The following is a 12,523-nucleotide window of genomic DNA, read 5'->3' as shown; positions in this document are numbered from 1 at the left end:
TAATACATGTTCATCATTACAAAAAATTCTAATATATAAGCATAAAAAAATAAAATTTTGTTTTCACGTTTGAGGGCTTCCAATGAATGATACTTATTACTCATCTAAGTTCAGAACCAATGAGAAATAAGGAATTGGGCAGATAGCAAAATGTCAGCTTTTTAAAAAAATATATTTATTTATTTTTGGCTGCGTCAGGTCTTAGTTGTGGCACGCGGGCTTTTCTCTATTTGTGGTGCTCTGGCTCAGTAGCTGCAGCACACAGGCTCGCTCTAGTTGTGGCATGTGGGCTCCAGGGCCTGTGGGTTCTGTAGTTGCAGTGTGCAGACTTAGTTGCCCTGTGGCATGTGGGACCTCAATTCCCAGACCAGGGGTCGAACGCACGTCCCCTGTATTGGAAGGCGGATTCTTAACCACTGGACCACCAGGGAAGTCCTGCAAAATGTCACCTTTGTTGCTGCTAGACCTACTGCATAATCTACAGTCTAGATGGAAGGCAGCAGTGGGCTTGCTAATACCAAACCCCAGGATAGCATTTATCTGCCACAGTCAGTGAGTCATTACAACCACAGCCTCCTCTCCTAAGAGGGTCCATCCCTGTAACTTACAGCATGGAATGAAAGAGCAGAAGGGTGGTTTCTGCTAGAGTTGGATTCCAGAGGGAAAGAGACAGTGCAACTGAGTTACACCTGCTCACTTCTTCTTCAAACCTGTCAATCTACTTCTTCACCCCGTAGCGTATCCCAACAAATTGCCTGCCAACCTCCAAGGAGTGGAATAGATATAAGGGTCAAGAGGTCAGAAGGGTATGGGAAACTCTCTCCACTATGAAACACAAGAAGTAGGAATAAGTTTTTTTCCACCATCCTCCCTACAGGAAACCACTGTTAATGGTTTGGGATTGCTTGGAAAATATTTTTCCAGACTGTTTTTTGGGGCAGATGGAGATAAATTTTACAGCTTTTTGTAAAAAAATCAGAATGATATTATGTAAACTATTTTACAATCTCTATTTTTTTGCTTACTGATATATTATAAATGTTTTTTCTTCCAAAAAAGTGTATATAAATCCAACGTATCCTTTTTAATAATACTCAGAATTTCAATGAATTATGAGTTTTTCTACTGACTGACGTTAAGGTTGTCCTAATTTTTTAATTACTATTAAAAATAATGCCATGAACATCATTGTTTATACAAGGAGACAGACTAATAGTGCTGTTTCAGGCGTAATGAACATATTTAAGCATAGACCGGATGGTGACTTGGCAGGTCAAGAGACTGAGGGAAACGGCAGATGAGCAGTTAGAACAGATGGCAGTTGTGAGCTGCCCCAATAGTAGAACTCTGGCAAGGGAAGCAATTGTGTACTATCTGTTGTAAAAGTTCTTCAGCCTTGAAGAGTTAGAGCTGCCTCACAGGCATTTGCTCAAGTTGCTGGCAAGTGTACCATTGCTTCATTAACAGACCTTCTCCCCATCCTATCTGTATTGTCTTTACTTACTAACTCAGCAAGAGATTTCCTGAGCAAAGTTTCCAAGAAATCCAGGGAAGAAATTACATCAGCACATGACCTTTGAATCCAACATCTCAGCTGTTTTACCATTTTCTAATGAATTTCTCAGCGCCTCTGCAAACCGGGTCATCACAGTAAGGGAAGGGCCGGCCAAGTTTTTAAAGGCATTAGCCAACATTACCTTTTGTTTTCAAGTGGGGGAAAGTATGACTGTTTATGATCACTTCCGAGTGAATGTTTCCTCTTTTTTCTTAGTGAACCCAAATGTGGACACTTTGACAATATTAGCTTGTCAGCATTTCAGGAAATTTTTTTATAGGTAGGTGGTAAAAAGATAAAAGTCTGCTGACTCTGAAGCTGTATGACTGAAGTTTGCTGTTTTTGAAAAGAGACTCTAATAGTTTTTTTAAGAACTTTTTATTTGGAAATAATTTTATTGCAGAAAAGTTCTATGAATAGTACAAGTAACACCCATATGCTCTTTACCCAAATTCTCTCTTTCATATATGTATACATATATGTATATAAGGAGATACATATATATGCACATACATATTTTCCTGAACTTTTAAGAATAAGTTGTATATGCCTAAAGATAAGAATATTCTCTTACACAGCCACAGTACAGACTACAGATTTTAACATTGCCTCTCTCCTCACTTAATTTAATAATGAATACATTTAGATCTGTATTTCTAGGTCTCAGATTTCAATCAAAATCCAGATTAATTTTTAAGGACTTGCCAGATAGTTCTAATTTGTTTTTCTACAAGCATTCCACCTTTTACACATGCCCATGCTCCAAATGTGGTAGATCTCTGTCTTTTCTTGAATTTCCTTTGAAAAAAGAACCTGATATAAAGACTTAGGTGCAAGCTGTCTTTGGAGGAGCTGATCCCAGGGAGCCAGAGTAAAGCACAGCAGGGGATGAGTGGTGGAAGGAGGGAGGGCGACAGCAGGGTGCGTTATCAAGGTCACCCCTGAGGATAGGGCCACATAATCTCCTTTTATTATTATAAATATTATTATATTATTTAATTTATATCTAATTATTGTTAAATATAAATTATATATTTATTATATAATAATAATTATTATTTATATTTAAATATAAACATGTATAATATTGCAAATATTAATGTCCTTTTAATATTTGTGTGGACACAAATATTAAAAGAAAATGATTTTTTTGGTACTCATTTCAGTGACAAAAAATCTTTTAAGTATGTTTGGAATAATTTGGATATGTGAATAAACTCTTCCAACTGTAAAATTTATGAAATCTAAAGCACAAAATATTTCTGATAAAAGTTTAAGCTCCAAATTGAAATATTCTGTAAATAAATAAAATACACACTGGATTTTGAAGACCCTATATAAAAATTTAAAAATTTTTTTATTTTTACCATTGATTACATGTGGAAATAATACTTTTGATATCTTGAGTCAAATACAATATACTGTTAACATTTATTTCACCTGTTTCTTTTAACAATTTTTAACTTAGCTACTGGAAAATTTTAAATTATACGTATGACTACATTATATTTCAATTGGACAGTGCTGCCCTAGATAAGTAATTGAAAAAAATTAGATAACAATAAAGTAATTCAGTAAGGTAGCAGGATTTAAAATGAACATGTAACATTTAAATCTCTTAAACCTCATATTCTTATTGCCTATTTACAGAGGCACCCAAAAAAGATAAAATATTTAGAATAGACTTTACAAAAATGTTGAATACCCATACAAAGAAAGCCATAAAACACTCCTGAGAGACACAAAAGAAGATTAAAACAAATGGAAAAAAGGCCCTTATTCCATTCTCAAAATATCAGTTTTGTACCTCATCTGGAACTTTAATTTTATCCCAATAAAACACCAACACTTTTTTTCTGGAGCTAGACAAGTTGACTTGAAATAAAGTTCATATGGAAAAATAAACATTCTAGACTATTTAGGAAAACACAGCAAAGTAAAGAGCTACAAGGGCGAACTCTCATGCCTGCTATTGAAATGCACTGCAAGGCTTTTATGATTAAAACCATGTGATACTGGCACATACATAATCAAACAGACCAATGAAATAGAATGAAAAGTCCAGAAATAGACCCAACTACATGTGGAAATCTCATATATGATAACTATGGTATCTCAAATCCCTTGGGCAAAGATGGATTTTTTTTTTTTTAATAAGTGCTATTCAAACAACTGGATAGCCATTTGGAAAAAGATGAAATTAGATTCATTCCTCACACTTCACCTAAAAACAAACTCCAAATGAATCAGAGATCAAAATGTAAAAAATGAAATTATACAGGTACTGGAAGAAAACATCGGTGAATTGCAACTTTAACTTCAGTGTAGGAAAAAGGTTCTAACTATGACTAAAAATCCAGATGCAAAAATATGCGTCACTACATTAAAAAAAAAAAAAAAAAAAGAAACACTTTTGCATGGTTGCATGGGCAGAAATATAGCATAAGCAGAGTCAAAAGTCAAATGGTAAATTGTAAGAAAATTTTTGCCGTGTATATCAGAAATAAAGGGCTAATATCTCTATAAGGAATCTTTAACCCTTCAAAAAAATAAAATCCTATTGAAAATGCGGGAAAGACATGAAAAACAACTCACAAAAAAGATTAAAAAGTGATGTGATTCTGAACCAGATCCTGTATTGGAAGGGGGGAAAATGCTGTGAAGGACATTATTGGGACAACTGACAAAAATCAGAATGTAGACTGTCGATTGGAAAAAGTATTGTATTTATTTTAAATTTCCTGCATTTGATTACTGTACTATTGGTATGCAAGAAATGTTCTTGGGAAATACACTCGAATATTAAGGGGTAAAGGAATATGATATAAATGGCTCAGAAAAGATATGTGTGTGTATGTATACCCATGTGTGTTTTTAATTCTCATTAAAGTTTGAGGTCAACTGGTTTAGAGCAGGAGTCAGCAAACGGTTTCTGTAAAGGACCTGACAGCAAATATTTTCTTCCTTGTGGACCAGATTACTTAACTGTCATTGTAGCACAAAAGTAGCCATAAATATATATATACATATAAAGAAATGGCTGTATTCCAATAAACTTCATTTAAAAAACAGGTAGCAGGATTTGCCCCCACTCACCAACTCCCCCCCAACACCCCCGTTCAGATCAGGGTTATATTACTTTCAGAAAAAAAGAATAGATATTCGAAAAGCTGCAGTTTTTGCCATAGTACTTAGCATACAGCCTGGAATTTAAGTTCTAAGTAGTAGATATTGCTTTTTTTCCCCATCATAAATACTTTTTAAAACGTGTTACTTTAAAAATGAACTTAAAGAAAAATTGCATAAATAATGTAGATAACATCCGTGTACACTTTACCCAGATTCTCTGTTTTAAACGATTTGCTTCATTTACTTTTACTTTCTCCCTCTCTCCCCCACCCGCTCCCTCTCAGACTAAAAGCTACATTTGTAGCCTCTTTTGCAGTTGGATGTGGCTGTATGACCATATACTAGGCAATAGAAAGTTTGCTAAGGTGAGATATGCAACTTCAGAGGGATGCTATTACAGGGAAGATACATACCTGCCTATCCCCTTCAGCCCTCTGACGGAGTAGAATATGTGTATAATGATGAGTCATCCTGGACCACATGGATGAAGCCAATTCCATCAAAGTAGAAGAACACAGATACAGAAGGAGCATAGGTCCTTGACTTGAATGCTGATACACAGACTGTTGGTTGAGAAAGAAAAGAGATTCTCTTATATAACCTACTATTACTTTAGTCTCGGTCAGCACATCAAAGCTCTGTGATAAGTGATACTTTAACATCAGAAGCACTATCAGTATTCTGTGGTGGTTTAAGAGCATAAATTCTGGATCTAGACTGCCTTGGTATAAATCCTGGCTCAGCCACTTGCTGGCTGTGTGACTTTGGGAAATTATTCAATGTCCCTAAGCCCACTGAGGTTTGACATGAGTACATAACTCCTAAAGTCATTTTGATGATTAAATGACTTGTTACACGTAAAGTACTCAGAGCGGGGCTTGGTGTACAGCAAGCACAGGTGTTAACTGTTCGTACTTCCCACAGACGCCTGAGAGGTGGGTATTATTTTGAACGTTTCAAAAGATGAGGAACTTGAGGTTCAAAAAAGCCAACTGACTGGCGCAAGGTTATGTAGTGAGTAAATAGTGGAGCTAGGATTCAAGCGTATCTGCTTTTAACATCTATGAAACTCTCTTTTGATTGTAACAACGTAGAGCAGATCTATTCCTGAATCATCCAGCAGACAGACAAGCCCATGCTGAAGGCATTCACAAAACAGGGCACTCCCCTCTCAAGATATAGTAAAGAAAAAGTTTTGAGACCTTTTTTATTTTTAGCATGGCATTCGAGTGGTCATCGTAGGAAAAATACAGAATTTGCCAGCCTTTCCGATATTTCTTTTCTGTTTGTGTTGCTTTTATTTGGATGAATGTGGGGGTGGGGAGGGGCCCAAGAGTAAGCAGAAGCTCCACGCTTTGGGCCTTTTCTTTACAGGTGCTAACCAGCCCTGTGTGACTCGAAGATGTCAGTAATATTACAAAGTAGGGGGTATCTTTTCTTGTAAGACTTTTTATGTATCCCTGTGTAAATAATTTGACCCATGCACGTCCAGTGCAGACCAAAGACTTGATAAGCTCCCACACATCTTAAAATATAGTTTAATTGTAGCTCCAATTGTAACGAAAATGCTTGAGGACTCTGGAAACTGAGGTCTCTCTTTTGGAGATTTAGAATGTGGGAGCAGGGAAGAAGAATGTTAGGGGTTAGTCTTATGTTTGCAATTTTTCTTTTTTTTCCCCTCTCTAATACAAATTCTCTCATTCTTTTTTTTTTTTTTTTTTGGTGGGGGGGTACACCAGGTTCAATCATCTGTTTTTATACACATATCCCCGTATTCCCTCCCTTCCTTGACTCCCCCCCCTCGAGTCCCCCCCACCCTCCCCGCCCCAGTCCTCTAAGGCATCTTCCATCCTCGAGTTGGACTCCCTTTGTTATACAACAGCTTCCCACTGACTATCTATTTTACAGTGGTAGTATATATATGTCTGTGCTACTCTCTCGCTTCGTCTCAGTTTCCCCTTCACCCCCCGCCCCCTCCCATACCTCGAGTTCTCCAGTTCATTCTCTGTATCTGCATCCTTGTTCTTGTCACTGAGTTCATCAGTACCATTTTTAGATTCCGTATATGTGAGTTAGCATACAGTATTTGTCCTCTTTCTGACTTACTTCACTCTGTATGACAGATTGTAGTTCTATCCACCTCATTACATATAGCTCCATCTCATCCCTTTTTAGAGCTGAGTAATATTCCATTGTATATATATGCCACATCTTCTGTATCCATTCATTTGTGGATGGGCATTTCGGTTGCTTCCATGTCCTGGCTATTGTAAATAGTGCTGCAATAAACATTATGGTACATGTTTCTTTTGGGATTATGGTTTTCTTTGGGTATATGCCCAGGAGTGGGATTATTGGATCATATGGTAGTTCTATTTGTAGTTTTTTAAGGAACCTCCAAATTGTTTTCCACAGTGGCTGTACCAACTTACAGTCCCACCAACAGTGCAGGAGAGTTCCCTTTTCTCCACACCCTCTCCAACATTTGTGGTTTCCAGATTTTGTGATGATGGCCATTCTGACTGGTGTGAGGTGATACCTCATTGTGGCTTTGACTTGCATTTCTCTGAAGATTAGTGATGTTGAGCATCTTTTCATGTGTTTGTTGGCCATCTGTATGTCTTCTTTGGAGAAATGTCTATTTAGGTCTTCTTCCCATTTGTGGATTGGGTTATTTGCTTTTTTGGTATTAAGTTGCATGAGCTGCTTGTATATTTTGGAGGTTAATCCTTTGTCCGTTGTTTCATAGGCAATTATTTTTTCCCATTCTGAGGGTTGCCTTCTAGTCTTGTTGATGGTTTCTTTCACTGTGCAAAAGCTTTTAAGTTTCATGAGGTCCCATTTGTTTATTCTTGATTTTATTTCCATGATTCTAGGAGGTGGGTCCAAAAGGATCTTGCTTTGATGGATGTCATAGAGTGTTCTGCCTATGTTTTCCTCTAGGAGTTTTATAGTGTCTGGCCTTACATGTAGGTCTTTAATCCATTTGGAGTTTCTTTTTGTGTATGGTGTTAGGAAGTGTTCTCATTTCATTCTTTTACATGTTGCTGTCCAATTTTCCCAGCACCACTTATTGAAGAGGCTGTCTTTTTTCCATTGTATACTCGTGCCTCCTTTGTCAAAGATAAGGTGCCCATATGTGTTTGGGCTTACTTCTGAGTTCTCTATTCTATTCCATTGATCGTCCTTTCTATTTTTGTGCCAGTACCATACTGTCTTGATCACTATGGCCTCGTAGTATAGTTTGAAGTCAGGAAGCCTGATTCCACCAACTCCATTTTTCCTTCTCAAGATTGCTTTGGCTATTCGGGGTCTTTTGTGTTTCCATACAAATCGTAAGATTTCTTGCTCTAGTTCTGTGAAAAATGCCATTGGTAATTTGATGGGGATTGCATTGAATCTGTAAATCATTCTTTTTTCTAATTAATTTTTAAAAGAAAATTATTGGAGTATAGTTGATTTACAATGTTGTGTTAGTTTCTGCTGTACAGCAAAGTGAATCAGTTATACATATACATATAGCCATTCTTTTTTTAAATTCTTTTCCCATATAGGCCATTATAGAGTATTGAGTAGAGTTCCCTGTGCTATACAGTAGGTCCTTATTATCTATTTTATTTATTTATTTATTTTTAAACTTTTTAAGTTATATTGGAGTATAGCCAATTAGCAATGTCGTGAGAGTTTCAGGTGCGCAGCAAAGCGACTCAGCTGTATATATACACGTATCCATTCTCCCCCAGACTCCCCTCCCATACAGGCTGCCTCACAACATTGAACAGAGTTCCCGGTGCTATACAGTGAGTCATTATTAGTTATCTATTTTATATATAGTAGTGTGTATATGTCAGTTCTCTCATTCTTTAAACCTGTTTTGCCTGCAAATTAAAGGCTATACATAATATTGTTACCGCTCAGTAGTGAGTATGCCCTCAGTGTGCCAGGGGTCATCTGTTTGGAGCACAAACCTTGTTCTGATGAATCGTTCTGGCACGTAGAGCACATGCAAATATATGCACTCTCAAATCTTACTGTTTACATTTTATTTCAATATTTATTTTATTTTTTAACATGTTGAAACTGGGACTTAAGAAAAACCTAATAAGCTACATTATAATTAAATTTTTTTTTAGTTTTATTGAAAAATGGTTATTTAAAAAAAATAATACAGTCACAAGTTTCAAAAACCAGAAAGCATAAACCGGCATATAGTCTAAGAATCTCCTTTCTATCCTTGCCTCCAAAATACCCAATTTTGTTCCCATATTTTCTATACAAGCAAATTCTAATACAGATTCTGATCTCCCTCCCTTTTTACACACAAGGTAGTATATTGTATACCTTGTTCTGCACTTTGCTTTTTTTCATTTACTAGACCATAGGTCACTCCATATTAGTGTGTGAATAGAGTAATGAAGCACATACATGTTAGAACTGCTATATACATGCCAAAAATGAAATAGGGTTGGTTCTTATATCATTCTCCAAATCCTCTGGAGATTGAACTGGTTATAACTTTAATTATTTTGGCTGAAGCAACAGTTCCAATCCACTCTAGATTCTCTTTCATGGATTTCTAATGGCAAGAAATCTTGGGAACTAGATGTGATGAGAAAATAAAGGAAGGCAGATCAGCCATGCAGAAATGCAGACCTGGCTCTGAAAGTTTTAAAGGGGATCTTCATTGATAATATCAGGAGAAATGATGCACATATTGTACCAACATCTGGGAGCAGGTATAAATAAACCAACTGAATTGATGTCAGTGAAGGGGATGAGAATATGCCACCCCCAAAACATGTCACTTTAGCATAAGGATTATTTTGAGATGATGGCAATTAAGAAATGGACATAGCAGGAACTCTCTACCCTCCACCTTTGTGACTTAAAGCAAGGCATTAAATTCCTTTTGTGAAGGTGGGCTCTCTCCCCTCTACAGTACCAGGAGGAGGAAAACAATCCTTGTCACAGGAGGCAAAAAGTTGGAACAGAGATGAGTCTGCATGAACAAAGCTTACTACACTAACCCTTAACTTCCCGTAGTTGTTTTCCAGTGTATTTACCTTCCCACAATTTGCCACCCCTAGAAGCCCAAACCCCTTACTTTATGCTGACAGGTCCTCCAGAACTTAATAGCCTTTGTTAAAATGATGTATAACCTTCCAAGCCTAACCATTTCTTCTTTTTTTAAAATTTTTATTTCATATTGACGTATAATTGAATTACAATGTTGTGTTAGTTTCAGGTGTACAGCAAAGTGATTCAGTTATACATATACATATGTTTATTCTTTTTAAAATTCTTTCCCATTACGTTATTACAGAATATTGAGTAGAGTTCCCTGTGTTACACAGGAGGTCCTTGCTGGTTATCTATTTTGTATGTAGTAGTGTGTACATGTTAATCTCAAACTCCTAATTTATCCCTCCCCCCACTTTTCCCCTTTGGCAATCATGTTTGTTTTCTTAGTCTGTAAGTCTGTTTCTGCTTGCCTAACCATTTCTTTTGGTTTTTACTTTTTTATCCTGAGAAACCCACATGCGCATGCAGAATAAACCTTTTCTCCTGTTAATCTATCTTTTGTCAATTTAATTTCCTCCCCTACACCAATGATATTGCAAAGAGTTCCCAAGGATAACCACTGAGAAAAAAAGGAAGAGGTAAAGGTGCCAAATTGTTCCCTGACTTAGAACTATCAGAACTACCACACTTGAACATGCTATATTTAAAGTTATCAGCTCCAGTGCATAGTTTTAATACTCATTTTGTATACAAAATACTATCTTTCATAATTACAAACTTGCATTTGATCTATTTTCTCCATTGCCCTTAAGGTATGAATATCTCTTATGGTAAAGGATTTAACTTTTTTAAGATAAATAATATTGCAATTTTCATACAAATATAAATTGGATATGTGTCAAATATTTTAACTCTGTTAATGAGGGAACCAGTAAGATGTAAAAACCAGTTCAAAGGAGACTTCAAAGAACAGATACATATACAGGCAAATAGGAGCACTTAAATAAATTTGCCAATAGAGGCAAAACTGGCCTCTTCCATATGGTGGAAATAATTGCACATTCACTTTGATAAAGTTGCATTTGTGTGAACAAAAATTGTTGGCATCACTATCAATTATTTGCAACTTACAGAGTTGTAAAATAGCTCAAAGACAGCGAAAGGCATAGAATGAGATAAACCCTGAAAGGTGGGCTTATAAGACAACACCTCGTATTCCATTAAAAGGACACCTGGAAATCTAAATCTTTTTTTTTTTTAATTTGCCCATTTCAAGATCTTTCACAAATTTTCCTCAAAGGCTGTTATTAATCACATACAGTGTCACAATAAAAAACAATCAACAGAACTTGTTACCGAGTCCAAGCTCATTCTGCTCGCCGCACATTCTGCTCGCCGCACGACAGGCCAACGCATCAGAGACGAGGTGTTGAGGCAAGGAATACGACTCTATTCAGAAAGTCAGCAAACTGAGAAGATGGCAGACTAGTGCCTCCTAAAAAACCATCTTATTGGGCTCTGGATGCCAGTTTGTTTTATAGAATCAGAGAGGGTGAGGCTGTGAGGAAGTAAGGTTAAAGGGCCATCAGTCTTACAAAAGATCTCCAGCAATAACCAGCCTCAGTGAGGGGATATGTTAGTTTCAGCCATTCACACAGGTGGACAGGGCAGATTGTCCCCCGGTGGGCTGAACAGAGGCACTTTAGTTCAACATTCAGGCAGAGGGGCAGTATTCCCGCAGGCAGCCCATCATGTATGATTACAATAACAAAAGCAACAAAAAGCAAAGGTTAAAGTCAAAGAAACAGATCTAACATGGAGTCAGATTTATCTCCACGAGGTAGCAGTTTTGAGAGTGGGCAATTAATAGGCACTCTGTAAATGCTAATTAAATAGAGCAATGTTTAAGCTCTGGAATAGAGTCCTCTAGACTTTTTTTTTTAAGATTTATTTTTTATTATTTCTTTTATTTTTTTCACTGAGTTGGGTCTTCCATTGCTGAGCATGGGCTTTCTCTAGTTGTGGAGAGCGGGGGCTACTCTTTGTTGTGGTGCACAGGCTTCTCATTGCAGTGCTTTCTCTTGTTGTGGAGCATGGGCTCTAGACATGCAGGCTTCAGTAGTTGCGGCTTGTGGGCTCAGTAGTTGTGGCACACGGGCTTAGTTGCTCTGCGGCATGTGGATCTTCCCGGACCAGGGCTCGAACCCCTGTCCCCTGCATTGGCAAGCGGATTCTTAACTGCTGCGCCACCCAGGGAAGCGCCTTATAGACTGCTAACAATTTTTAATTTCCCAGTTTTTTGTACCCAGAATATCACTCTGTTGAGTTGAAGATATTATTAAAGTGAGGTACAACTGAGCAGGACCTGCCATCAGGCACACTCCCACTTGAACAGGGCACAGGCCTTTGGCCTCATTGGGCCCCACACGGCTCTGGGTCATGACCGGCCACCTGCAGGTTGCTGGGTAACTGTCCTTCCAGAAAGGGTCATTTTTTTGCTGTCGTTGCATCTTCCCCACACTGTCCTCTTTTTCCTCCTCCTCCTCCTCCTCCAGTTCTCTTCAATGAGAAAATTGGCAACAGTTGTTTTTCGGGTTATAGGACTGTTCTCAGGATATCTACTAATAGCCAAACGACAGGCACATATAGCTACCAGTAGCACCCCACCCCCAAAGTCCATTAAAGGCAGAGTGAGGGGTGATTTGCACTTTAAGGGCTAACTGCTGTCAGTGGAGAGGGTGGAACGCAGTGTGTGGCTGTGTGGGATGTGAGGCTAGCAGATGATAGTTCAGAAAAAGAAGAAAAGAAAAACGGGAA

The 12,523-nt window shown here is 37.5% G+C and overlaps 1 long non-coding RNA gene across 1 annotated transcript in view; it reads right to left on the bottom strand.

Moving 5' to 3' along the window:
- Window positions 1-12,523, bottom strand: part of LOC130848133 (uncharacterized) — a 28,419-nt gene that overhangs the window by 5,802 nt on the left and 10,094 nt on the right. Inside the window, exon 3 of the long non-coding RNA XR_009052538.1 lies at window positions 5,098-5,247. This is a non-coding gene — a long non-coding RNA (uncharacterized LOC130848133). The remainder of the gene's footprint in view (window positions 1-5,097; window positions 5,248-12,523) is intronic.

The sequence above is a fragment of the Hippopotamus amphibius genome, chromosome 3 (assembly GCF_030028045.1).
Source record: "Hippopotamus amphibius kiboko isolate mHipAmp2 chromosome 3, mHipAmp2.hap2, whole genome shotgun sequence".
In the NCBI taxonomy this organism is placed as follows: Eukaryota; Metazoa; Chordata; class Mammalia; order Artiodactyla; family Hippopotamidae; genus Hippopotamus; species Hippopotamus amphibius.
The sequence above is the reverse complement of the archived record's forward strand: the minus strand, read 5'-3'. Positions and strand labels throughout refer to the sequence as shown.